Genomic DNA, 25,697 nt, shown 5'->3' with positions numbered 1-25,697 from the left:
TTGAATTTAGCTACCTATTTACTGCTTTGTATTGCAAATTACTTTAAAGTAGTACGGCAATTTGGAAGATTTTAGAACCAATAGAAATGTACTCATGTGAAGATCCTTAATGGATTGAAATATATAAGCAAATTTAGTTGCTTATTAAATTTTAATTGGTATGACCTATACACTATAAAAAGTAAAATAATACCATTAAGTTTCCGAAATATATGAGTATTGGTAGTTGGTTCAACTGCTGTTCTTTCCAGCGCACACAATTATTAACATCTCCTGAGTTGACTTATTTTGCAACTTAGAAATATGTTTCTCAGCAGAACGTGTATGTGATAAAAGAGTCTTACAGGTATTAATTAGAGGCATTTTAGCTCCAGATTTCACCAAATAAAATCTAAATTAGTCATAGCTGTAATGTCTGACATTTATTTGCTGATTGCAGAAAAGTGACATTTCCGTCAGTCAGGAGTTTGGTTTATGTTTTAAATGTGCTTTGGGATGGTGAATGTAATCTGAGGATTAATTACTGGATTTTAGATTTTTTTGTCTAATTCAAATCTGACCAACACTGATGGCTACAGTGTCTTAGCTGATGATTGTTGGCAAGCTTGTTTTCTTTTTTTTTTGAGGATTCCTGGTTTTTTGTTGTTTTGAGTTTCATTTATTTTTTTTTCCCGGACCAGGATGAACCATCATGAAAGGCATTCACATCTTAGTTTATCTGCAGAAAGGAAAGTTAGATCTTAGTGGGTAGGTGCCTGTAGCAGCACTTGTTTGTAAGCAGGTGGCCTAAGATCAAACTGAAAGACCCCGTTAACCTTTTATCTGTCTGAGTGAGCCATTCTATCTCACACGGGACTTTTCTAGATGCTCAGTGAGGAGTCATTCTCAGATGCACGTAGCATGTCTGAGTTGAATCTCGCTCTTAATACCATGAAAATTTCTGTTAAGATTGACCAACGGGCTGGAAAAATATAAGGAAAATATGAAGGCTTAATTTTTTCCAGGATATAGTATGTGTACTGGGTGCTTGGGAATCAAGCCAGGCAAAAGTAGCTGTAATTCATAGCAGATTATATTGGCTGTTTGCATGGGCTGTACTCTTTACATTTAAGATGAAATTCACAGTCTTCCATGGTTCCCATATTGCATGGGTTTCTCTGGGAATTCTCCACAGTACAAAAACAAGTTTGGATTCCCACCCAGGCATCACACAGAGTGAAACTACATTGCGGTGGGCTGATCTACCATTTTGTTTCTTTTTCCCTAGACAGTACCAAAGTTGTAAGATTAGGGGTTCTGTCACCTAGCTGAAGCAAGGTAAATGCAGTGCCGTTTGCTAAGGTATGTGTGTGTGTATGTGAGAAAGGGATGCAATATCTTCCAGGAAAAAAATTTAAAAAAGGAGGAAATGCTTATCTAGCTGGAAAGTCAGAAATTTCATACTGTGGGGTGATACAGAGACCTCTTACACAGACGATCTCACTTGCCTCACTATATTAGTATTTTTGAATGCAAACTACATGCTTTAGGATTTGGCCTATTTACACCAACTGGAAAAGAAAGCTTCCATTTTGTCTACAAGCAGCTTATTGCCAAACAGGGTTTTGCAGCTGTGCCTGTGAACAGACTCAACTAGGAGCAGTTTTGGAGCTCTCCTAGCTCACCTGCTTCCTGCTTGTTGTACTAAATATACTATTAAGAGAAAGCTCACACACTGTGGGAATAAGTGACGCACAGTCCCCAGTAGATCATAGCTGCCTCAACACATTCAATAGAGAATGACATTTATTACAGTGATTTGTGTAATGTGGCCTCCTATTTCATATTTGGTGCCCAATGAATCTTCAAAGTGTTGATTCTACCTACTTTTCTCAACCTTTTGGATGTGCAGGTGTTCAATGATGAAATGGAGCCTGCAAAGCTTAACACAGTAAAATATGTGCCACAGAATGATATGTAGAAGTAAGAAGTTAAATAAAATGCAGTGTTAGCTCTCACTGACTTCTCTTTCACTCCTCTCTCTTCACGTCACCCTTTGCAAAATAGTACCTCAGAGCTAAAGAAACGATGTACACATAATCCCCCAGCGGTAAAATAACTTCCAGGTTCTTTTGAATTAAGAGTTAAACCTCTTCCTTTTTCTCCTTCCCACTGTACGTAGCTGCACACATAGTAGTTAGGATTATAAACTACAATACTGGCACAATGGGATGAATGAATGCTGGAATAGGAGCCTTTGTGTGAGAAGTGCTCATGTGTTTTGGCTTTAGTTAGCACCTTAAAACATTTTATATAGGATTAAAAACAAAATAGAAAAGCAACAGCTCTGTTGGGACTGTTCCTGCTGGGAGTATCTGTCAGGCTTGCTGCATGTGGCTGCTTTTAAAAGATAGAAAAAAACTTAAGGAAAATTACTGTTTCACATTAGGCAAAACATAACTAAGAGAAATAATATTGTGGGCACAGTAAAGAAACAACTGTCTTGGTAAATTAAGCTTAACTGTTAAAATTCCTTCTTTTGTACTCTCTCTGTTGGTATCATTAACAGCCAGATAGATCAGATTGTTTCTGCTTTGTGCACACATTTCATTCAGGAATAGCTGAAGTCTGGCTGTTGGGAAGGGAACTGGGAATTAAGGATATTGTATTCCTGATCTGCTGCTTCGTCCCACTGCTCCTGAAGAAATCATTTACTTGTTCTGGTTGTGGTGAAACAGGTGGTAAAATTCTAGCTGGGGTCAGTGGGATAGGACTGTGTTCATTGGTTATGCCTCAGTTAAGGGAGCTTGTTGAAAAGTTTAATCCTTTTGTTTTTTAATTTTTTTTTTTAAATAAGTCAATGAGTTTGAAACTTGAAGCATTCAGCCTTAGACAATGAACCAGAGGGTTTATGGGGTTTATGGAAACCTGCCTTAGAAAAACAACTGCACTCCTTTCCAGAAAATGAACTTCTGGGGGCTTTGTTTTGGCTTGGAACTAAGTCGAGTCTTTAAACAGCATTACCGTTCCCTCATTATCTCTGATGCCAGTTGTATTCTACATTCATATTTGGAAAACCGTCCAACACCACTTGGGTTGGTGCGGTGGACGAGCTGGGCTGCCTGCGGGCCCAGGATGAAGGAGGTGCAGAGGTGGCTCTGAGCAACTCTACTTGGAGCAACACTTGTTTCTGATAACAGGAATCATGGGTGCCTGTGGCCTCTCATGTCCAGGACATTGACAGGGCTCTGCGGTGGAAGATGTCCTGCTGAGCTCTATGAGCATTATGAGCAGAATGAAAAGATTTTAATGCAACCCTTGCCTTGAATTTTGCCAAGTACTTTGGTTCAGCAATACATCTCAGCTCACTCCTGTGTGTTGTTTTTCATTAAATTTCCTTCAGTGTAATGCATGTGGTATTTGAATATGTCAGCCAGCAGCGTCTGCCTTTTCCTAAAGTTGTGCACATTTTCCGTTCTATTAGAAATTAAATTCTGTTTTCAATTTCAAGTGGGCAGTAGTGCCAGATTTGTTTGTGCAGTATAGCTGACAAACAGCAGACGAAATATTTAATGACTTTTTATTTCCCAGATCACTAAAAAGTCCAGGAATGTGTTCTAAAACTTCAGCCTTGGCCTATTTAAATTTCCAAGCAGCTTTTTCATATAGATATATTGTAATTTTATACACAGTGTGGACCTGTGTGAATGAAGTGCTGAAGTCATCTAACTTCCTGATAAACTCCCACAAGAGTATAAAAACTTATTTTCAGTTCCACAAGCCAAACACTGGGCTTAACTCCACACACTTTAAAGTAACCCCCTAAAAATACTCCTTTAAAGGTGATTAAAAGGCAGATCTTTTAAGCTCATTCCCTTCTGAATTTATCTTGCATCCATACTAGATCCACCTGAAGATGATCCTTACTTCCAATATATATGTATATATATAAGACTGTGCACTTTATAGAAGGTTTGTAGGCATGACTCTTGGCAATTCAAGTCACCTCCGAGCTGGCTGTCAAATCCAAGAAAACTTAGATGCAGTCAGGCTTCAGCCCAATCCTTATAACTAGGCTAAACAACAATATTCCTGTGAAAGAGATAATGCAATGTAAATGTTGTTTTTTTAAGAACACTTTACCACTTACTCAGTGCTAGGACATCTTTTAAAATATTGACATCAAAACCAGGAATTAATTTCTATTTTGCTGGTCAGGTTTAAAAAAAAGTGCTGATATAAAATGGTGGAACTCGGTAGTAGCACTGAAGTAGCATTAGGACGAATAAACAGTACTTTTATTGTTGAACTTAAATAAAGAGAACAGTGTTGCAAAGAACAGTAAAGGATGTGGAAAAAATGGTGAGTTTTATGAACTGAGATCTCTCCCCATGTAAACTAATGAGTTCTGGGGGAAAGAAAGAGTAACTCTAATGACCGTTGTGCACTGAAATTGTCAGTCATTGGTAGTATATAAAAAACCTGACAGCATTTGCTTAAATAGTTGATATATCCAGTAGTGGCACACAGTAAGCTTTGTGCTTTAGAGGGGGACTGTTTTGCAGGAACCACGTAATACTCTTATATCCCTTTGTATAAATAGTGAACTTATCTGCTTTGAAAAGTGCTCACACAGTTTCCTTGTATTGCTGCTGTGGAGTGGAGGCTTGCAGGCGTTTTAACACATATTTATTTAATGACAACCTAGGAAGGAAAAAGAAAGATTTTGCCGCTCTATCAGAGAAAATCACTTCAGGTAAGGAAATGGTACAGGCTTGTTGAGCAGAGGCTATATAATAGGAACATGTTTAAGGTAGCTCCTGAGGCTAACCCATTAGTTCAGCATCACAGTTTGGTGAAAAAAAGGTGCTTCTTTCTCCCTCTTAGCAAGTATCCGCTAATGTTCTCCCTCCTGAAGGACCAGGTGGATGGGTTTATTGGATTTTTCTGTGATGAGTAATTTCACTCATACCCCTCCCTAAGAGCGATCAAACTGAGAAGAGGTGGATAGAGACTGTGTTGCTTAGGTTTTAGGTGATGGGTTTTGCCTACCTTGTCTAGTTCTGTTTAATCACCGATCTCCAGAAAACAAGAGGCTTGTAGGAATAAACATGTTTACTGATCCTGCGCAAAAAATGCCTTAGACAAAAATGCCACTAGCTCATCCCTAAAAAGAGCTATCTGGACTGCATCACTTTCTAAAATCAAGCTTACATCTCATGTGAGCATTATCTGCTGTGAAATTTGAGAAACTCGCTTCCAATCACACAGAAATTACCACAAGAGGGTTTTTTCAGTCCTTTTGATGCCTCCTATTCCACGTTGAATTGAAAGAGAAAAAAAAACATAAATCAAAAAGCACTTCAAAGCTATAACTACATAGCTGGAAAGAGCCAGAATCTCTGGTGGGTTGACTATATGAGTTCAACGAAATGACGCAATAATACACAGCTGCATTGATATCTTCCCCATCTACTCCTTTTGGAGCACCATCTCACTCTCAGATCTCTGCAGTACAGCCCAGCTCCTGTGCTTGGCTCCCTCTCACCTCTCTGTGTTCACAGATGTGAGTGATGAATATGGGAATGAAGACCAACTGTACGGGGATCTAAGAGGATCTAAGAGGCAAATTCTGAATTCTGCCCTTAAACTTCTTTAATGTAGTGACAGATTTTAAAAAAAAAAAAGAAAATAAAAGACATAAAAAACTCGCCACACTCATCTGATAAATCTGATAAAGTAGTGTCTTGAGAGATATTACTACAGGTGCTCAAATAGCATCATTTTGCACATGTTGAGGCACTTCATATGCTATTTTTTAGTAATGTGATCTTGTTTTTTTCTGGTTAGTAGCCCTGTGGGCTGTTCCAAAGCCACTTGCACCTGTTCAAAACTCCAGCAACAAGAACTTGACAGCACAGAGGGTATTGTTAAAGAGCAGGAGAAAACAGGGGCATTGCCGCAAAGACAGGGCCTATCCTTTAAAAATAAAATGAAACAACACTGTTTACTAGAGCATCTGTTTTGTCCCTTTCATTTATTTCCTATCATTTTGGAAATGATAGGAAAAAATTTCCTATGAAACACTGCTGAACTGAATCATTTGAGAATGGTGAAGTCTCTCCCCTGCTCTCTGGAACAGCACAGGTGAGGTTTTTGTAAAAAGAAAGATAGCAATTAAATTAGAGAGGTTCCCTAGCCCTCAGGCTTTTTGAAAGTGAAGACTGGTGGCCACACATGGCCCGTCAGCTGATTCTGTGATGTGATTTTATAGTGCAAGTTATGATGAGTCATGATGTGAGCGGTGGCAGCCGTGTTGAAATACTGTTTGTAAGGTTAAATTTTTGAACCTAAAAGCGTGAGCTGGTTTCTAATGGGTTAAGCCCAGCAGGCAGCTCAGCCCCACACAGCTGCTCACTCACTCCCTGCAGGGGACTGGGGGAGAGGACCAGAAAAGCAAAAGTAAGAAAGCTTGTGGATTGAGATAAAGACTTTTTAATAGGTAGAGGGGGAAAAAGGAAACAAAACAAAACAAAAAGTAAGTGATGCAAGAGCTAGTGATTCACCACCAGCTGACTGATCCGCAGCCCGTCCCTGAGCAAGGGCAACACTGGAAAACTGCCCCCCAGTTTTATTGCTGAGCATGATGTTAAATATAAGGCATGGGGTATCCCTTTGGTCAGCTGGGGTCAGCTGTCCCAGCTGTGTCCCCTCCCAGCCTCTTGCCCACCCTCAGCCTACTTGTTTGGGGGAGGAAGAGTGAAGCAAGAAGGACTTGGCACTCTGCAGGCACGGTTCAGCAATAGCTAAACCAAAGGTGTGTTATCAACTCTGGTCACAGTGGTCACAAATGCGGGACATAGCACCATGTGAGGTGATATGAAGAAAATTAACTCTGCCCCAGACAGGCCCAGTACATGATTAAAAGCTCTACCTCTTTCCTAAACTAAGGGATTCTTAGCTATTTCAGTCGCTAATATAAATGATATAAAATATTTTCCTTTGCCCTGTTGTTTGTAGAAGGTAGAACTAAATTCAGCGCAGAGCTGTAAGTGCAATTATCCTGACACAGCTCAATTAGGACAGAAGACTTTGTATTATAGCAAAGACATCAAACAAGTATCTCTTTCTCTGTATGGCAGCCAGTGCTAAGTTACTTGCTTTCAGAAGAATGGTTTGTTTCCCATACTGTTTCTTTTCACGCTGCTTTGGGGAACTTTCTTGTTGAGACCTATGTACATTTTCAAAGCAGTCTCAATCCCATTTTCAGCAAAGAAATGTGTACCACACTGCTTAAAACCATTTGAGTGCCTAGCAATCTCCCACTGAAACCTGTGAGACTTTGGCACTTAGGTACCTCTGAAGATTTGGGCTTTGGAAGCTTATTAAGCAAACTTTCAAAGGCTCCTGAAATGAATAGGAGTTGTGTTACATTTCAGTGAGGTTTGAACTTCCAAGTCCACAAATTACTTCAAAAGTAGAACTGTGGGACTTTTGAAAATGCTATCCTGGCTTCACTGAAATTTAATTGATCTGAGCTAGCTGAACTGTAGCACTGTTTGAGGTCCTTGTCATTGGGATTGGTATTCTAGCTAACATTAATTGATGGATTTATAAAAAAAAAAAAGTTTTGCAAAAATTCCTGGTTGCCTAATCATGTAGGTCAATGCCTAGAGAACTTTCTAAAATACTAAGGCATATAATTCCCATTTATTCCCGAAGTTACCCATGCAGACACTATCAAGAAGCCAAATAGAGACTTATGTGTATCTGTAGGTGGTTAAATATCCTCAAGTACTCTTTAATTTGGCTTCATGGTGCAATACCTACAGCTTTATTTTCCTGTTTATAAAAACTGTTACTGCTGCACCACAGATTTTTTTTGAGAAATGACCATAAAATTAAAAAAAAAGGCATTGCTTTTAAATTCCATATATTACAAATGTTGTGTTCCTTTTTTTTTTAATTTTTATTGCATAATCTGTAATTCTAAAAAAAAGATTTTCCTAAAATAATATAGACATTGATCTCTGTAACTATTGTCCTCCATTTCTCTAAAATGTTCAAATAAATGAGGAAAAATCAAAAGTGTAAAACAATTCCACAACGGACACAGATGCCTTACTTGGTCCAGAAACAAAAGTCATTTCCTGAGCACCAATAAGCATGCATTAGTGCAGTGCACAGAGCTTCATATGTAAGGACACAGAAGTTTCATACCTGAAAAGAACCAATGTTGCACACTACACCGCTCATATAGATACAACCTGCGGATTTAAAGGATTAGCCTCTGCATCAACATGTTTGTCCTTGGTTTAGGAGGATTAAAAGACTTGGTGCACTCAAGTCCAGGCAGGAGAGATATTCCAGAACTGAGTCTGCAGCAAACCCATGGCAAGCTGGGATGAACCTGACTACTCAGACTACTCTGGGGAAAAAAAAGAAAAAAAAAAGAAGGAAAAAAAGGAAAAAAAGTCTTTCTCTTCCCCTCTCTCCCCCTGCCTCCCTCTCCCCTTCTCCCCTAGTAGAATAATAGGCTTGTCAGCCATCCCTTTCTTTAGAGGTTCTGCTCTATCTACACCTATGCAAAAAGGAAAAGGAATAAGTTTAGAAATCATTTTAATAGTGTTGCACCAGTCTAATGGCATGTGTAGGGCTCTGAAAGCTCCTGTGGGTTAGAGATACTCAGAACCAAGGAGCTAAAAGATGGTCTCAAAAACACCTTTTTTATTCCAGTTCTGTACTCAGCACAGAAGCAGAGCATCGAAAAGAAAACAACTCATTACATTTCTCTGCTTTCCTATTTAACATTTCTGTTTCGTTCCAGATACTCTGGGAAAGAAAGGTACACAATTTCTGTTTTAATTTAATAGTATCGATATGGTGGGGTATGTATGATTGGTACTGAATTTAATTTTCATATCTGTAACATTCTCCACAGCAAAACAGTGAATTACAAAAAGCCTACCTTCTTATAGAGGAATCAACTCAAAATGTCCCAAAAGATGACAGTTTTTAGTGATATTTGTACTGACATTACAAGAAAAATATGCTCTAGTAAAAAACTTTTTTTTTGCAAAAAGAAAGATGATACTGAGCACATGAAAGTAAGAGCTTATTTAGGCACACAACGAACACTGAGGGAAACTTTTGTGAACAATTCTATCTTGCAATATAAGCACTTGTTGGTTGACAGTTTACAGCAAATATGCATGAGAATACGGATCATGTGAACTTTGTAACTTAGAAATTCTTACATTACTAAGCTCCATTTGCCCTATTGCAAAACAAGAGGGACATGCCCATAACCACCATCTGCAAACCCAGAATGTGAGATCACTTTTGGAGTGCTGTGTCCAATTTTGGGCTCCATTGTACAAGGGAGCATGACATTGACAAACTGAAGTGAGTTCCACAAAGGGCCACCTAGATGATTAAGGGACTGGGGCACCTGTCACGTGAGGAGAGGCTGACAGACAGCTGGGTTTGTTCAGCTTGGAGAAGAGAAGTGTAATGGGGAAATCTCATTGCAGTCTTCAGCTCTGCAATGGGAGAATATAGAGAAGATGGAATGAGACTCTCCTTGAAGGTGCATGATGGTAAGAGAAGAGGCAATGGACACGAACTACAAGGGAAATTCTGATTAAACACTGGGAAGCTTTTCCCCATGAGGGTGATCAAGTGTTGGAAGAGGGGCCCAGGGATTCTCCATCCTGGAGATATCCAGAATGTAACTGACCTGGTCTGAGTGAGGTGTTTGAAGTGGATGATCTCCAGGTGTCCCTTCCAACCTGTTTGATTCTGTGATTTGGTGATCATCTTAATGGAATCTTTAAAAAATCCCAATTATTTTGGTCCTTACATTATTTGTTTTATTGATTTACTTAGTGTTTTCCCAATACCCATGTTTTTGTATCCTCATAGTCTGGTTTTGCTTTGGTTATATATGTTTAGATGTGTTCTGATGCAGGTTCACTGGAGGATAAGCTTGTAAATAATCTGTAAATTATTGCTTGCATATTCCTATTTCTTAGTGCTTCTTGTGCTCGGAGAACAATTTATCCAGTAAATGTCATAAATAATTCTTTCTGAACAATTTTGGTCACAATTTAGTTTCCTCTCCAGCTCAGCAAGTGTCTAGAAGCAGATAATGATTTCTTCAATTAATTTGCTACACTTCATTTAAAAATATTTGAGCTTTGTTTCTACTGTCTGTGATTTGATAGTCGGCAGTGGGGTATTGAATATTCTATACTGGATATTCGAGATATAAACTTGTTGATGAGAAAGATGACAAACTAATGCACTGATCTCTAATGGGATGAATGTGAACTGGGAGATTCAGAGCTGAAAGGGGATGGGTGCCTTTTAGAAAGACTGGGATTTACTGTTCCCCTTGCAAAGGTTAAGATTTCATGTCCTATGAAACAGCACTGCAGCAGTCTGGAAGGAATAGTAAACACAGGATGTTATGAGTGAGTCTCTGTGAAATTCGAGGACTGTGGAGGGTTGTCTTGACCTGTCATCCGTTTTCTTATTTTATGTTTACCTATCTATGACTGTAACCTTCTGTTGCGCAAATACTGTGCAGTTCTTTGGAAAGCAGCTTGTTGTGTTGTGTTTGTAATTAGTCTGACAGCAAAGGCTAATCATTGTCCTCTCCTTGGAAAGCCTGCTGAGGAGTGGTAGAGATAATAACGAATTTAAAATGGTATATGAGAACAATTCTCCTGGGCTCATGGATCAGACCAAAGTAATTTAAAATAGATTTTTGTGGGAAAATGAACTAGTAGCTCAAATGATAAAAATCATAATGAAGGGGTGCATGTGGGCGATTGCATTTGCTTTTGGCCTGTGAAAGTCCTTGTGATGGAAATAGATCAAAGTAGCATTCATCTAAATCCATGACATTTTAAGTAAAACAGATCCACTGCTCAAGTGACAACAGGATACTGGGCTATTTACCCATCTTCTGATGGTGTGTGATAAACAATTTGGATAGTCCATCTCCCAGCTGTGTTTAGATGTACGCTGTTTTATGCATTAAGGGCATACTTCCTTGCTAATTGTTCAGTGGAAAACCATAGCTACATTTTTGATTTAGCACTTACCTGTGAGGTAAAGACCTGTAGAGAGGTCTCGGTATTTCATCCTTGGCCTGCAGAGCACACTAGTGTATGTCTAGAAGAAGAAGAGGAAATGAGGGTGAGAAGTCAGAGGATCCCACTTCTGGGAAAACATAAAATAATATGCATTCCTACTGTATCTGAGAAGACTGAGACAAAACCGCAGTCAAGATGCAGGAAGGTTTTTATGGAGCAAAATCGCAGTGTGCAGCCAGTAGTAGTCTTTACTTCTGGGAGCGGAAAGGACTTGTGTGGCTGCAGTGGCTCATGTGCCTTCAACAGACAAATCCCATCACTTACTTGCCTTTCATGTGGACAAATTATCAGAAGCAGGTCAGCTTTCATTATGTGAGTTTTTGTATTTTTATAGTGCTTAGTATGGTAGCGGGCTGGCCCAGGAAGAAGGCCCAGCACTGGATGTGGTTGTAAATAATAATCCGATAGCTTCCTTTTGCGGCCAGTATACAGAGTAGGTAACAACAGGTCAAGTCGCTATTGGAAGAAACAAAACAGAACCTATTTGTTTTCCTGTTTTGCTGCAGAAATTACAGTGACGGATCTGATACTACTTGCTGAAAAATAAGCCAGTCTTGCTAAAAAAACTAAAGGAGAGGAGATTTGCTTTAGTTTTAAATTGTTTCAATATATTCATATTTTCAAAGATTTAATTGAATGGACATTTTGTGAGTTAACTACAGAGATTTTGTTCAGAAATATCTCACCTCAATGTCAAAACACAATGTGCTGAAATATATACATACGGTAACACCTTAATTATCTTGGTAGGAGAGTGAAGGCAACAGCAGCGAGGGTGAGAGAAGCCAGGGAAGTCTAGTACAGAAAGTCATTGTGCAAGAGAACATTTGAAGAAGAACCTAAGACTCAACAAATCTTGAATGCTTAATTGATTGTATTGAATTGATTTGCATACATCAAACACTTTTAAGATTACCTTTGTATAAATCAAACGAGTAACAAATTAAATTTGATATGGTTGGAAGGATTTAATATACAAATAAAGAACCTCATCTTGCAAATCCTTCAAGAATGAAACTCTTCGGGTCAGAACATGTTGTATATGGCAAGGGTGTTGAACATACACAGTGCTTCTTTCAATCTGTAGCAAGAAGTCTGTTGGGAGAGAGTTCTCATCAGGAAATATACTGTAAAGCAGAGAGCTAAAATTGCTTCAGAGCTAATGCTTCTGTTTGAATAAGGGTTCTGATTTGCTGTTTGAAGGAAATCGTGTTTTATAGTTACTTTTTATTCTGTCACTGTTTGAGACAGGACCCATGGAGCAGAGATGAAAAGGTTTGTTTACTGGCAGTTTGCCTCTCTCTAGGCTTTTAATAAAGGTAACCAAAAGGTTGGATTTCCACTTGGTATTTTTTGCTGTTCCTGTCCTTCTCCACAAAAAAGATTTTCCATCACTCAGAGGGAAATGGTCTACACCAGAGAGAAGAATTCTCTTCACCTTGATAGAATCAAGCTAATAACAACCTTTTAAAGCTGTGGATCCAAGTAAAACTACAAGTTAATCACAGGGACTTCTCACTTAATCTAACTTCTGTCTACTTTTCAATTTCATAGGCCACCACATATGAAACATGTTTTGCCTAAACATAAATTTTATCTGTAAGTTTTTTGTTACTGCTATAAGAAGTCTAGTATATATAAACTGGAACTAAATAATGCCAAGACCTTACATGAAAATTACAGTAACCCTTCTCTTTTTGCTAAGTAAATGAACTGGGTTTATGCATTGTGGTATTCTTGTCCAGGATAAAGAGGCATAGCATTCAAAGGCATAGCTTTCTTACTTAAAGCATCTGTGAGGTATTGTGCACAAAAACGTTCTGGAGAAGAGAGGCTGGAGAGGTACAAAGCACTTTGTTCAAAGAAAAGAAGCATTTTATGTCGTACCCTAAGGTTGCGATACTGTAAACTACTGCAATTAGGTTATATCCAGTTTGAAATGAAATGGCAGTGTGTCACGAATGAGTGGTTTAGAAGCCACTTAAAGAATCAACATCAAAGGTATTAGCAGAAAGTTATTTTAATAAAGATTTATAAAGGTGCGACTTTTATAATCCTTCAATGGCAAGGTTCACTCTATTACTTATTACACAGATGAAACGTATAAAGGAAAATCACCTAAGGGTTTATATCTTAGGGACTATATGTGTTTAGCAGCACTTAATCATCAACTAATCATTAACAAACTTTAATAGCACTTAATCATTAACTAATTTAATATTTACGAAATAAGTGTTGGTATAAGTGTTAGTCTACTGTAATCATGACTTAATTACAGATTATGCTTACTATTAGTCCACACATACAGACAGACAGAAATATGTGTATATATATATGTACAGAAGATGTACCTGTTAAAAATTCCCCTCGATTTCAGTGAAGAAATATTCATGTCAAATGTCTAGGCATTCCCTCCCAACGAGTGAAGGGTTGAGCATCGAGGAGTGAAGGGGGTTCAGCCCAGGCCCCATCGTCGGCGATGGTCCTCCATATATCGCAGACCCGAGAAGTCGCAAGCTCTGAGAGGCGTCCCACTCAGAGGGAGATGCTGGGCACAGTCCTGGAAAGCTCAAAGGGTCTCACTTAGGACTACCATTTATAGGTTTGCAAGATGATTGGCTTTAGTCATCCATAAATTTCCATCCTGGCCGCAGTCCCAGGTGGTAATTACTAAAAAATTCTCAAGGTTTCAGTGTTGTTCTACCTGACACCTGGGCCAGGCAGTGGGAGTACGTTCCCAGCCTCAGCTATGCAGAGTTTCTGATATGGTCAAGGAGCGCTCAACCACCAGACTCAGTACACCAAGGCTGAGGTTTCATGGAAATTTCTGAGATCAACAAGTGGCCTAGGAGAGCAGGGGAGGAAATGCACCACCACACAGAGGCTTGCTAGCTTTGAATATGTCTGGGTTTAGGATAAGACATTCAAAAAAACCCTTAAGTTTATAGAAGATTTTTTTTTTAAATTGTATGTGTTCTTAATTTTTCATTATAGGGGTGTGTTGCTACCTTTATAAACTGCCTTTGCTACAAAGAAAAAAGTTGGAGCTTTCCTTAAAGCAGCTCTATAGCACAATTTTAATCCTACAGCATTGCATCTCAGTAGCTTTAGAAAGTCCAATGGAGTGGATGAATGAAGTGTCCCTACCTCACAACAAAATCATGGATGTGGAGGGAACAGAGAAGAGTAAAGAAGCCAATTTGAGCACTGAGTTGTTCATGTAGCATCCAGTCTGACAATATATTAAAGCTTTTGACTGAAATTAATCTATGCAGAAAAGGGAGCTTAATGGAGTAGAAAAAAAAATTTATATTGTCCTCTTCTGTTATTGCTTAACATTTAACAGCTCTCTCTAATCCTTCACTGGAACATTGTTATATTACCAGAGGTGTGGAAATATGCTGCTGTTGCAGAAGCCTGTTTTTACTGGTGTGGAAAGAAACCCAAATGAAAGAATCTCAAACAAATTTTCATTTTACCTGCAGCAGCTAACACAACTAATAAATCCTGCATTTTGGCTTAAGACTGAGGAAGTTCAGAGTACATCATGGCAGTTCTGTGACTCTCACCAGGGATACCCTAGCAGTGATGTGCGCAGGGAAAACTGATCCTATCCTTAGTATTAGGAACAGGAGCAATAGGAAATGCAGCAGATCACAGAGTTACAGTGAAGGACTGATCTAAACTGTTTTCACTTGCCATGCAGAATCCTACCCATCACAAACATCTGAGGTGTTCTTCTTTCAACAGCAGTACTGAAGACTGTCCCAGGTAATGGACAGGTATCCCAGGATAATTTTCTTTCTGAATACTCACAGCCATTCTACTTAAAGGAGCATCCTGATACTCAGACTAACAGGTTCTCATAGCCATGGTTGTGTCTTTAATCTGGAAGGCTAATGAAACAAAAATTTGAACTAATGACACTTGATGCTCAGTCTTTAAGTCAGGGAACTTCTGTAGTATGTGAAAAATAGCCATCACAACCAGGTTGCCTTCAGTGGGTGAGACCCAGGCTTTCCAACATCCATTAGTTATTACCAGAGTTGTGGTTCCCCTATTTAAACAGGGAAAACAGAAACCCTATTAGTCTGTGTGATCTTCCAGCTGCAAACAGAAGACTTTGCTTATTTGATACCGTAGTTTTAGGTGCTTCTCCATTTTCTGCATCCAAATCCATATATGATGGCTAGGTGTTTTGTGTCAAGATGTATATCTGTAAAAATTCATTGTACTGGCTCAGAAATGAGAATGCTGTTTTACAAAATAATTTGAGGACTTCATACTTGTTCTCGCATCTGCAAAAAGAACTAAAGCCTTAAAAAAAGTTGGGTTACCCAACCCTTAAATGAAGAGAGACAGCAAGATTCCTGTTTACATCCTGAAGTGTGGTAATTCTGGTGGTACAGAAAAGATGTACATTTTGTTATGACTGCCTTCCCTCTGATCAAGCTACAGCCCCAAAGTTGAATGTAGTACCTTCAGGGCAGTCACTGTACAACTCTTAGCCCACGTGCAAAGAGGACCCTCATTTTACATTGATAGAGAAAACTCTACAGCGTGCCAATGTGCATAGAATTATGGTGGTTACACTTGCTACAATTGAGGGGAATAAGTAAGCAAAGAGGGGCTAAACTCAGCAACATCTACTTGGATATGTGGTAACTTTCTGATGTGCTGTTTTCCATTTGTTTGATACAGCCATCTAACTGCTCTGGAGACTAGGTTTCCCTTGGCATGCCATGTGCTTTTCTAAAGCATTGGAGAGGCACAGAGTTTAAGGGAAATCGAAAGAGATCAGACCATGTTCTCCCTCTACCATTTCTTGCTTTTTTTGCCTATCCCCAATCCTAAAAGCAAATATGAAATAGTATGTAAGAGTCTGGTTTTGCATAAAAGGTAAGTTCTGGATATAGTTTAGCAAGACGAGGGGCAAAGCAAGCCTACGAATATTTGTGAAAATAACAAGAATAGGAAAGTATAACTAAAATGTGTGTAACTAAGGAAGAAGTTAATCTGAGCAGCAAGCAAAACCCAGAGAAAAATATTTCAAAGGAAGTGATGAAAACTCCATGTGTTTTGCATTTCTGTACACTGATATCCTCAATAAGTTTCTAAAAATTGTTACAAGGAAAAGTTCCATATCAGTAATACAATGGGCATAATAGTCTAACAATATTCTTTTCTATTACTGTTTTCAAATATTCTGTAAGTAAAATTGAAATTTCTGTAATTATGATGAGTTATAACTGTTTTGAACTTCACTCTGGTTCATGTTAATTACATTTTTTGCTATGTGAAAGCATAAGATGTTGGGATTTCAGTTTATGTCCTGAGGTGTTTCAATGAAGTCTCACTGTGTTGGAGACTGACTGGTAAGATGCAAAACACTAACTCTCTGGGTTGCCAAGTGGGTCTGCACCCTGCAGTCCCTATTCACTGAATCTTCATGGTTAACCTACAACTATCTGAATAAATTGCTCATTTTAAACGTGATGACTCTTATCTGACCCTTCTGCTGAACTGTCTTAGCCTGATTTCTGCTTTTCCCGTTCAGATGTAGCAGTTCTCGTTAGGGTCACTAATGAGACATTCCTGCCAGAACGAGGTCCCCCTTTCTGCACTCTTCCCTTCAGATCTCCCTTCTCCGTCTTCCTTCTGGTTGGGTTTCTTTTGCTTTTTACTGCCGGGAGTGTTGTCCTGCTAATTCTGCTAACAGAATTGACAGTGAAGTCTTTCCGTGCTTTGTCCTCCTCTTGATATTCTCCAGATCTCTCTCAATTCTTTCTCTTCCTTTTCTATGATCATCCCCTGGGATTTCTGCATCTGCTCCAGAGTTTCAGTTACTACATACTCTAAAATGTACTGCTTCACAAGTAACAGACCAGTCTCTCATCTGAAAAACTGATTAATTCTGTTGTTTATCTTGCGTTATATATAAATGCTGGCTGCATCATGGATAATTAAGGAAAAATTACCCATAACTTTTAACTCATAAGATATTTAGAAAAGTTTGTTTTGTTACTCTGCCTCTAGCTGCAATTCACTTCTGCTTCCCACCTCCTTCCCTCCCTCCCCCCGTTTCCAGGATGAATTACAAGTTAATGACTTCTCATAAGCCCAATGTCTCCTAGATTTGCAACTGAAACATTTTTTTAACCACTATAACAACCATTATTTCAGAAACACTTCTATTTAAATGCTTTTCTAATAGAATCTTAAATACAATGCAAACCATTATCTTTATTAAATGCTTATTTTATGGGAAATGGACACTATGTTTTAACCTTTAAGTATTGAATACTTCCTTCAGTGATGTTTACGTTATTTAAAAATAGTCTGGCTAAATTTCTGTGTTTATTATTGTCTGCCAGAAACGCTTTCCAGTGAATAATGAGATATTCTATTAGATAAATGTAATAATTTTAATTGTGGGAAGATGTGATGGGTATTTTCAGAACATGGTCTGAATGGAATGAAAAGCACAGTAAGTCATCCAATACACATCTAAAGTAATATGGCACTGACAGCTTACACCATATAATAAGCCACTTGTTAACATTTTAAAAATAGATGATGACTCTCAGGCAACCCTGTCCTTCAAAGCACTGGGAAGGAATTCATTAGTCAAAAGCCGTCTTTGTAATTGCTCAGCTGCTTTAAAATTTCCAAAACGATGCTGACCCTGCTTAATTTTTCCAACTATTATTTTTCAGATAACTTGACATCTTCACACCTTTAGAGCTGAGTATAAAAATAAACTGATGAAAAGCAGCATTCAAGCATATGAATTAAGCATCTTGATACTTTGGCAACTTTTTCAGAAAGGTTAGATCTGATCCATGTAGATGATGGAAGCCCTTTTCAAGCCCCATTTCTAGTCTTCTCCTGAGAAACAGTAATCCCAAGTGTGTCATTTCCATTTTTTCATTTTACCCTGTTTTTCTTATCAATGTATATACACTAACTCTTCCTCAGCACAGGAACCACTCAACAACTTTGACTTTAAAATTGATCATCATAAAAATAAGCCAGAAACTACATCCAGAATTTATTTGACAGAGTATATACATTTAGCAAGTAACGCTAGTGATGAGAATGGCAGTATTTGTGAAATGAGAAGTCATGGAGTCTCAGACAGAAATTATTTGCTGGAGGTTTTTTTCAATTAATTCATAGGTGGATCAAAAGTGGCATTAGTGTGTCAATATGTGAAAAGTGGATCCCCACTGCAAGTGATCAAAGAAATCAGAGTTGACAAGCTTTATGTGTGTGATGCCTCATTGTAAAATGGTATGTGATAATCCCTGAATTTTGAAAGCTCATAGCACTTCTTGCTCCATATTATCTGGAAAAAAAAAAAAAATCCTGCTAGATAACATGCAATTCCTCAGTTTTAGTTCTTTGGGGGTTTTTGGTTGGTTGGTTGTTGTTGTTGTTGTTGTTTTTAAATAGGAGATCTGACTTTAGTTTTTCAGCTTTTTTTTTTTAATTTGAAGTTTAAAGAGATTCTTAATTATCACTTTCCTGTGGTAAAGGAAAATCTTTTATTCTAGATGGTACAGTTATTACTCTCTTTTTGAGACTTTCTTCTCCATTTTTTAGCTAAGTAATGGAAACATCAAGGCTAAAGTGTCAGTACTTTTACTGGGCTTTAAAAGAGATGGCTAATCTTTATTAAGTTATGTTAACCACTGGAAGAATTGTGAATGAAATAATTTAAATGCTGCATTTAATCAAAATATTTCAGCTAAATAGAGAAAGGAGATATGTTATAAATGGCAAACTGAAATTATAATTTTGGTGTCAAGCCTCTTTGGATTTTTATGGGGTCATTGCATATGTAGCTATGATTTTTTTGCATTACTGAAGACTTTTTTTGTCATCACCCCCCTCTCCTTTTCTGATGCCAGTATGAATAACAGGAACTGTTGCTTTCCTGCAATGGCAAGAATTTCCTGAGCAGAGCTATTCTCATAAAACTGACCATTTACTGGGATAGGAGTATATTGATATTTGCTGATCTCTTGAAATGTTCTTAATCCTCTTTTAGAACTTGTCACCAAAATATTCATCTGTATTTTAACATCATTAACTCCACATCTGAAACTCAGTGGTTACCTGACTTGAATTTCAAGCCTAAGCGTAGTCTAAACAGTCTGAAAAAAAGCTGGTGCTCTATAGGGTGCAAATTATTCCCCTTAATACCATGAAAGTGGAAATTCCTGAGATGTGAAAATTACTACCTACAAGTTAACAAATGCCACCCCCAGTTTTAAGGAAAAGCAGATGGTGTAATTATGTTAAAGGGACCAGGGGAGCAAGAAAGAGAAAATCAAGGACAGTGAGAATAGTGGAATTTTGTGGCCCTCTGAGTGGTCTGTATGCCCAGGCCAGGTCAAGCAGTGCCACCACTCATGTGTCTTCTGCTGCAGCCTGAGACCACTGTTGTAGGGTCGAATATGTGGTCATGACAGAGGACTGTAATTTGCCCATTTGTAAATTGTTTGCAGAAATCAACACTCCTCTTAAACTTTAGCAGATCTTGCTTGACCTTTCAATGACTGTTTTCGACTTGGCAGGATTATTATTGCTTGGATCAGAAATTTAGAAGTCTGTGGGTTGCATAGACTGGTTCATGTACCAGTTATGATACACTGGTTTGTTATGTGACAGTAACAGCTACTTTAGAACGGGTTAATAAGAATCACTTCTTGTAAAACTTGGATATTTAGTTTATTTTGATTTTTTTTATGTAGCTGTGTACTAGATTTACTATGCATTCTGTCAGGCTATTTAGGAGAAAAAATGAATAAAGATAAGCTCTGTGATTTCCAAAGGTGTGATTGAGATTCATTGGGCTTTCCTTTTAATAATACGTATATACTTGTTGCTCATTATCACTATGCCTTGTGTCTCATAACTTCAGCCAGTGTTCACAGAGCTTCTGTTCTGCTCATGGTTAAAATGTTATCCATTCTGTTTTGGAGACATCTCTTTGGTATGGCAGAAGAACGAAGTGAAAAGTAGGAATGACTCCAGGATCATGATACTTGGAGTTTGAATGCTGAGCACATGGAGATGAGAGTGAATAGCATTCCCCAGGGATGGGGAAATCGCAGATTCAAATGATAGTTCAGCAGTGAGACAATTCCTACAGTACAACAAGTGATGTCCTTGATGTCCTGTGGCTGTGGCCAGGGAGGGTGACTCAGAGACAGAGACTGGCAGTTACTGAAGATTGCTATTTTCACTCTTCTGAAGCCAGACTCTGGCATCGATGGAGAAGAGGAGAAGAAGCTTGTATGGAAACTGAGTCAGAAGAGGGAGAAGCCATTAACGGGTTGAATTCCTTCAGACTGGGAAAATTCGTCACAGAGTCAAAAGGTTCAGACTTTTCCACTGAGCAGCTGGAGTCTTTCTGCTTTCCACGATATGCTGCCCTCAAAAATTAGCAGACTTCTAGCCATAAAACCAAGCAATGATTATTTCTGGCTGTGCTCCTGTGTTATTAGATGAGGATGTAGCTATTGTTAAGGGGTATCTGGCAGACGACTGGATAAGATGGAGTGAGGGATGCAATGAGGTCAATACGGTGATCTATTTCATTGCTACATTGATATTAAGTGACCCTTGAAGTCAGAGGTGGTTCAGCTATGAAGGAAGAAGACTCCTCTAGGCTGCCCCTGTATTTTCTACATGGATAGCTACATTCCTGTTCCAGCAGTGAAGGTTCAGGGGTATTCTTCTGATGTCCAGACTGATTGTCTGTAAAATTAACTGTTTTTCTGATTAAGCCCTGAGATTTTGCATCTGGCCTTTGAAATTGAGTGTGATTAGTGAACTGGATGAAGAGATTAATTAAATGACTACGCATGCAATCACTTAGACTGTAGGCTTTCTAAAGGTGGAAGAGCTGTGCATGCTTTTGCGCATGCCTATGTGCACAAGTGTGCCTGCATGTGCATATACAGCAGTTGGCACAGCAGTTGACACAGGAGTACCCTGGCTCAAGTACTGTGCAGGCAAATAATTAAAGAGCGGTAGTGGCAACAGAAGTTAAAACAACTGTACATGAAGTGGCAGGTTGGATTGCTAACTGGTATTTTTGTATGCCCTCTTAACTGACTTGCATTTCCTTTTCATCCTAGACCTTTCAGTTAGGTGTACGGCTTTATGCACATCTTTGAGTATGTAATTTCAAGCCCATATTTTGAAAAACAAGCCAGTAAAGGAACTAAACATAAAATATTAATATTTGCTGTCTGTCTGTGAATGACACAAAATTGTGGTGTAGACAAATTAATCTTTCAGAAGCAGTCAGAACAATTTGAATAGGCTTTGTTATCAGTCATGTCAGCATGACAAGAGAAAAAACGTGTCCTTTGTAAGTTTTAACCTTCATGTACAAGACAGAACCTACTCTATTGAAACATCCGCACTTGAATTGCTGTAAGGAGTCTTTGCACTAATTATAAACTTTCCTGCTGTTGTAAAGCTGCATTTTTAAGAGGGTAGACATACTTGTGCCAGATGTTAATATGGATTTATGTAACAAATTCTGTTATGAGTAAATTGAGTAGGTCTTGGGAAACTTTTGGGTCTGTAATAATTTTAAAGGAGTATAGTGATAAATGCTCTATAATTGGCAAGCTCCTGAACAGAGAAATGTATCTATAGATGGGATTGCCTTCTCAGAAGGTGATGCACATTTGTTTGCTTGTGCCAAAATCACCCCTCCAAATGTGAGGATTGCATCTAGTAGAGACAGAAAGCCAGAATGGTGTGGATAACAGGCACATACTTGTGATTCCAGTGGAAATTGCAAATTGCACATCAGGCAAAGGTGGCTGGTTTAGAGGGTAGTCACCAAAGGAATGCTGGAGAAGAGTTACTAGGTTTGGAAAGAAAAAGAGAGAGTTACTGGAGGCAAAACTTAAGCTATTAAAGAAGTAAAGTTCAGGACATCACACATAGTGTACAATGAAATATTTTCTGGTCCTGTCAGAGATCTCCATCCCGACTGCGGTGCAGAAATCTAGCTCTGCACAAAATGATGATGGGAGGAGGGCTTAGTGGTTCAGAGCACCTGCTCAAGGTTTATGAAAAATTGTCTGATGAAGTAATGCTATCACGTTTCTGCATTTCCAGCTCATTTAAAGATGCCAAATGTCATAGTGAGTACTTTCTTAATATTGGTTTCTCATGTAACAAATTGTATAGGATGGTTGTAGCGTGCCAGTGAAAGGCAGGTGGTTGAAATAGTCAATAAGGCAATTTCTCTCTCAAAATGTTGTGGTGGCAGGGAGTTCTTTAGTAGTTCTATATAGTATATAGTATATGAGGTGTTCAGAAAATTAATTTCCCTCTCTGTTTTACTTCAAGAGCAGAAGTAAATAGTAAGTTCCACTAGTATACCTAGCACAGTTGCAAAGAATATAGTTTTTGTTGAGGACAGAAAACAAAAAGCCCTATCAAGAATAATTTACGTGGAAAATGTTGATCTCTCTTTCCGAAATAAATGTCAAAAGAACAGGCTTTCTCACTTTTATTAGTTGTTAAAAAAAATCACTTACTAATTTCAGAAAACACTTCAGAGTCCATGCTGCTGTTTGTGTAGGACAGTAGCTCATTGGATCAGATTTTTAGCGCAAATGCTAAATTTGGATAGTCATTTTCTAAAAGTATTTATCATCTAGTCAGAATATTTCTGAAAGTGAAAACAATTACATGAACATGTTCCATGGGAGGAGATGAAAAGATACTCTTACAATGAAGAAGTCTTTAAGAGTTGTTTTGGTTGGGTTTTTTTTTCCCAATGCCTGAGTGGAAAAAGAGATCAAACCCACTGTTTTCATGTACATACATTTTTAGATGCACTTAACTAATTTTGCTCACAGACTTTCTAGCACATGTATCTGAGTCCAGGTTACAAGCTTATCAGGAGACTGGAAGAATTCTGGAATAGGTGAGCCTACATCAAAGTGATGCAAAATGAAGGATCAAGGGATATCAGAGGTGCAATAGAGGCAATGGAAGGTAGTATTGTGGGAGAAGTGGTAGACAAATGGTTTGCATTTGTATTTATTTGCAGAGGAGCTTTGGGAGGTTCTTGCCCCACAGTATCTCTCCTACAGACGTGTCTAAGCAATTTGACTCATGAACAGACATCAGCATTTTTCTCCTCAAAATTTGGCATGTACACTTGTCCAAGCATTGCATAGAAACTTCTTTGGTGTGAATATTTTAAATATTGTATTTAATTTTGACAAACTACATTCTGCAGAATTGGTTTGGTTTGGTTTGGTTTTGTGTGTGTGTGTCAGAAACACCAGTAGTTTTCCTGGCTTTATTTGAATGAATACTGAGGACTTGCTTTCGTGGCATGTTAAACTCAAGTCAGGAGACTTTGCTCTCATCCCAGCTCCTCTTCTGTTTAAATTGTTACAGACTTAAACCTGACCTTGGCACCTCCTGCCCCATCCAGATGTTTCTCTAGAGTTACCTTGCATGTATATGTGATGTAAATAGAATGGCTTAAACTCAGACTAGTCTGTTTAAAGCAACTTCATTCCCAGGGTTTTTTGAAGCTTTTCTGAGTCTGTTGCTGCCACCCACATTTAACCTTGGACAACAGGATTTTTCAGCCATGCCAGTACTCAGCTCCCACTTCTCAAGTTGTCAAATAACTACTCAAGCAGTCAAAACCCTGAAAGTGTTAGCAGAGTTTTTGCTTTCAAACCACTGGCAGGTAGCTGAAAAATAGTATACCCAGAATTATACAAAAGATGAGAATTTTTTCTTTATTGGTAGAGGTGAAGAAATCCCAGTAAATAAGGCGCTATAAGTAGTAATTAAAAAAAAGTGTAGAAAGGGAGCATAATTCCCCCTTTTTCTCCTTCTGTTCTCTTCTAATGGCTTTGATAGAGCTTAGTGGTGGCCAGGCTAGCCCTGCTACACTGCTGGTGGCATAGCTGTTAACTTCTTAAACTCCTTTCAGTTGGTATGCAGACGCTACAGCAGAACTCCAACTGCATACTCTGGGGACCTGCAAGTAGCTTTACAAACGTTATTGGTGGGTTTGCTAGATGTTTTTCTGCTTGTATGCAGAGGACCAAAGATTGTAAGACTATGTCCAGTTTATGTAATGCTATTTTCAGGATCCTGTTCTAGTTCTCATTTGCAAAGACTGAGTTGGTTTATACATCTCAATGTTTAATCCTTCTGTGTCATTACACTATTTTATATTTTATAGAAAATTTTTTAAGCATTCTTCCTAATTTGATGTTCAAATAAAAAGCTCTTTTCTAAGCCAGCTCCTCTTTATATAGAAATTGTCATAACTGACTCTCTCTTTTGTCATTTGGGCAGTTCATTACACAAGTCTCCTATGGCACGCAAATACCCGCAATGGAAGTAGCAGAAATCCCAGGTAGTATAGTTAATACTAACTAATGCAAGAACACAGAGAATAGGTGTTAATGTCTCAGAGCAGTTCTAATCTTACACTTATTTTCCACTTTTCTCAGTCCCATGTTTAATGCTTAGAGTAAGCTGGCAATGACTGTGCTATAATTAGTTTTATAGTTTCAACACATAAGCTCTTTAGATGTCTGAGACACGATCATTTGGGATGTATGTGTGCATACAGAACTATTAACATGATTTCGTTACACGTAGCATGTAGGATCCTGAATTGTTGTTACAGGCATTGCGCACACATGGAATAAACTTACATGTTTTGGGCCCCAGAATTTCAAGTCGGGGATGCAGAGGAGTGTCCAAAAGCTGTAGTTATGTGACTTAAAAAGGTGCAAGTATCTGCTGCCAACAAAGGGTTTTCTCCCTCTGTCTCCATTTTCTAGTCCTTCCATAGGATCCGACTCTTTCCCTTGTGCCATGGTTAGCATTGCTGTGGCTTTGTAGTAAGCTGGATGAACTGACTGGCAGAAACTAACTTTTGGGGAGGAGGAAAAGCTAAGTAATTGATCAGCCTTGCCACTGAGCCTCATGAACCCTAGAACTGGCATGAGAAAGGAGACAGGGATGAGTGGGCCAAAGCAGCAGGCAAGGTAAAAAAGATGAAGCTCGCAAAAAACCATACCCTGAAATGCTCTCTTCTCCCTTATGCAGACTGGATACTCTGAGCTGCTGTGCAGGATAATTTCAGGGCTAGTAATTGCACTCAGTTTTTAGGGTTGTTTTGCCGTAAAACTGACACTGAGTCAAAGATGCAAGAAGCATCACCAAAGAAGCAATTAAGCCAAAGAGTAGAGACTGTCTCCCAAACTCTGGAGGAAATTTCTGATGCTGTATTTTTGCCAGGCATTACTATAGCAACTGATAAGAAAATTGGTCACAGCAAAATTTCCTTTCTTCTTCCAAATGCTGGAGGCAGACAATTAGTGGGTTTTTTGCTCCTCTCTTCAGGGCAGTGCTATATTGGAACTAATGCTGCAGATTTTTGTTAAGTGAAGCTGTTAACTCTGTACTCCTGTTCTGACTGTGAATGGTAGTTCAGATAGGGCTTGCAGGAAATACGAAAAGGAGAAGAAC

This window comes from Calonectris borealis, chromosome Z (assembly GCF_964195595.1).
Source record: "Calonectris borealis chromosome Z, bCalBor7.hap1.2, whole genome shotgun sequence".
Lineage (NCBI taxonomy): Eukaryota > Metazoa > Chordata > Aves > Procellariiformes > Procellariidae > Calonectris > Calonectris borealis.
The sequence above is the reverse complement of the archived record's forward strand: the minus strand, read 5'-3'. Positions refer to the sequence as shown.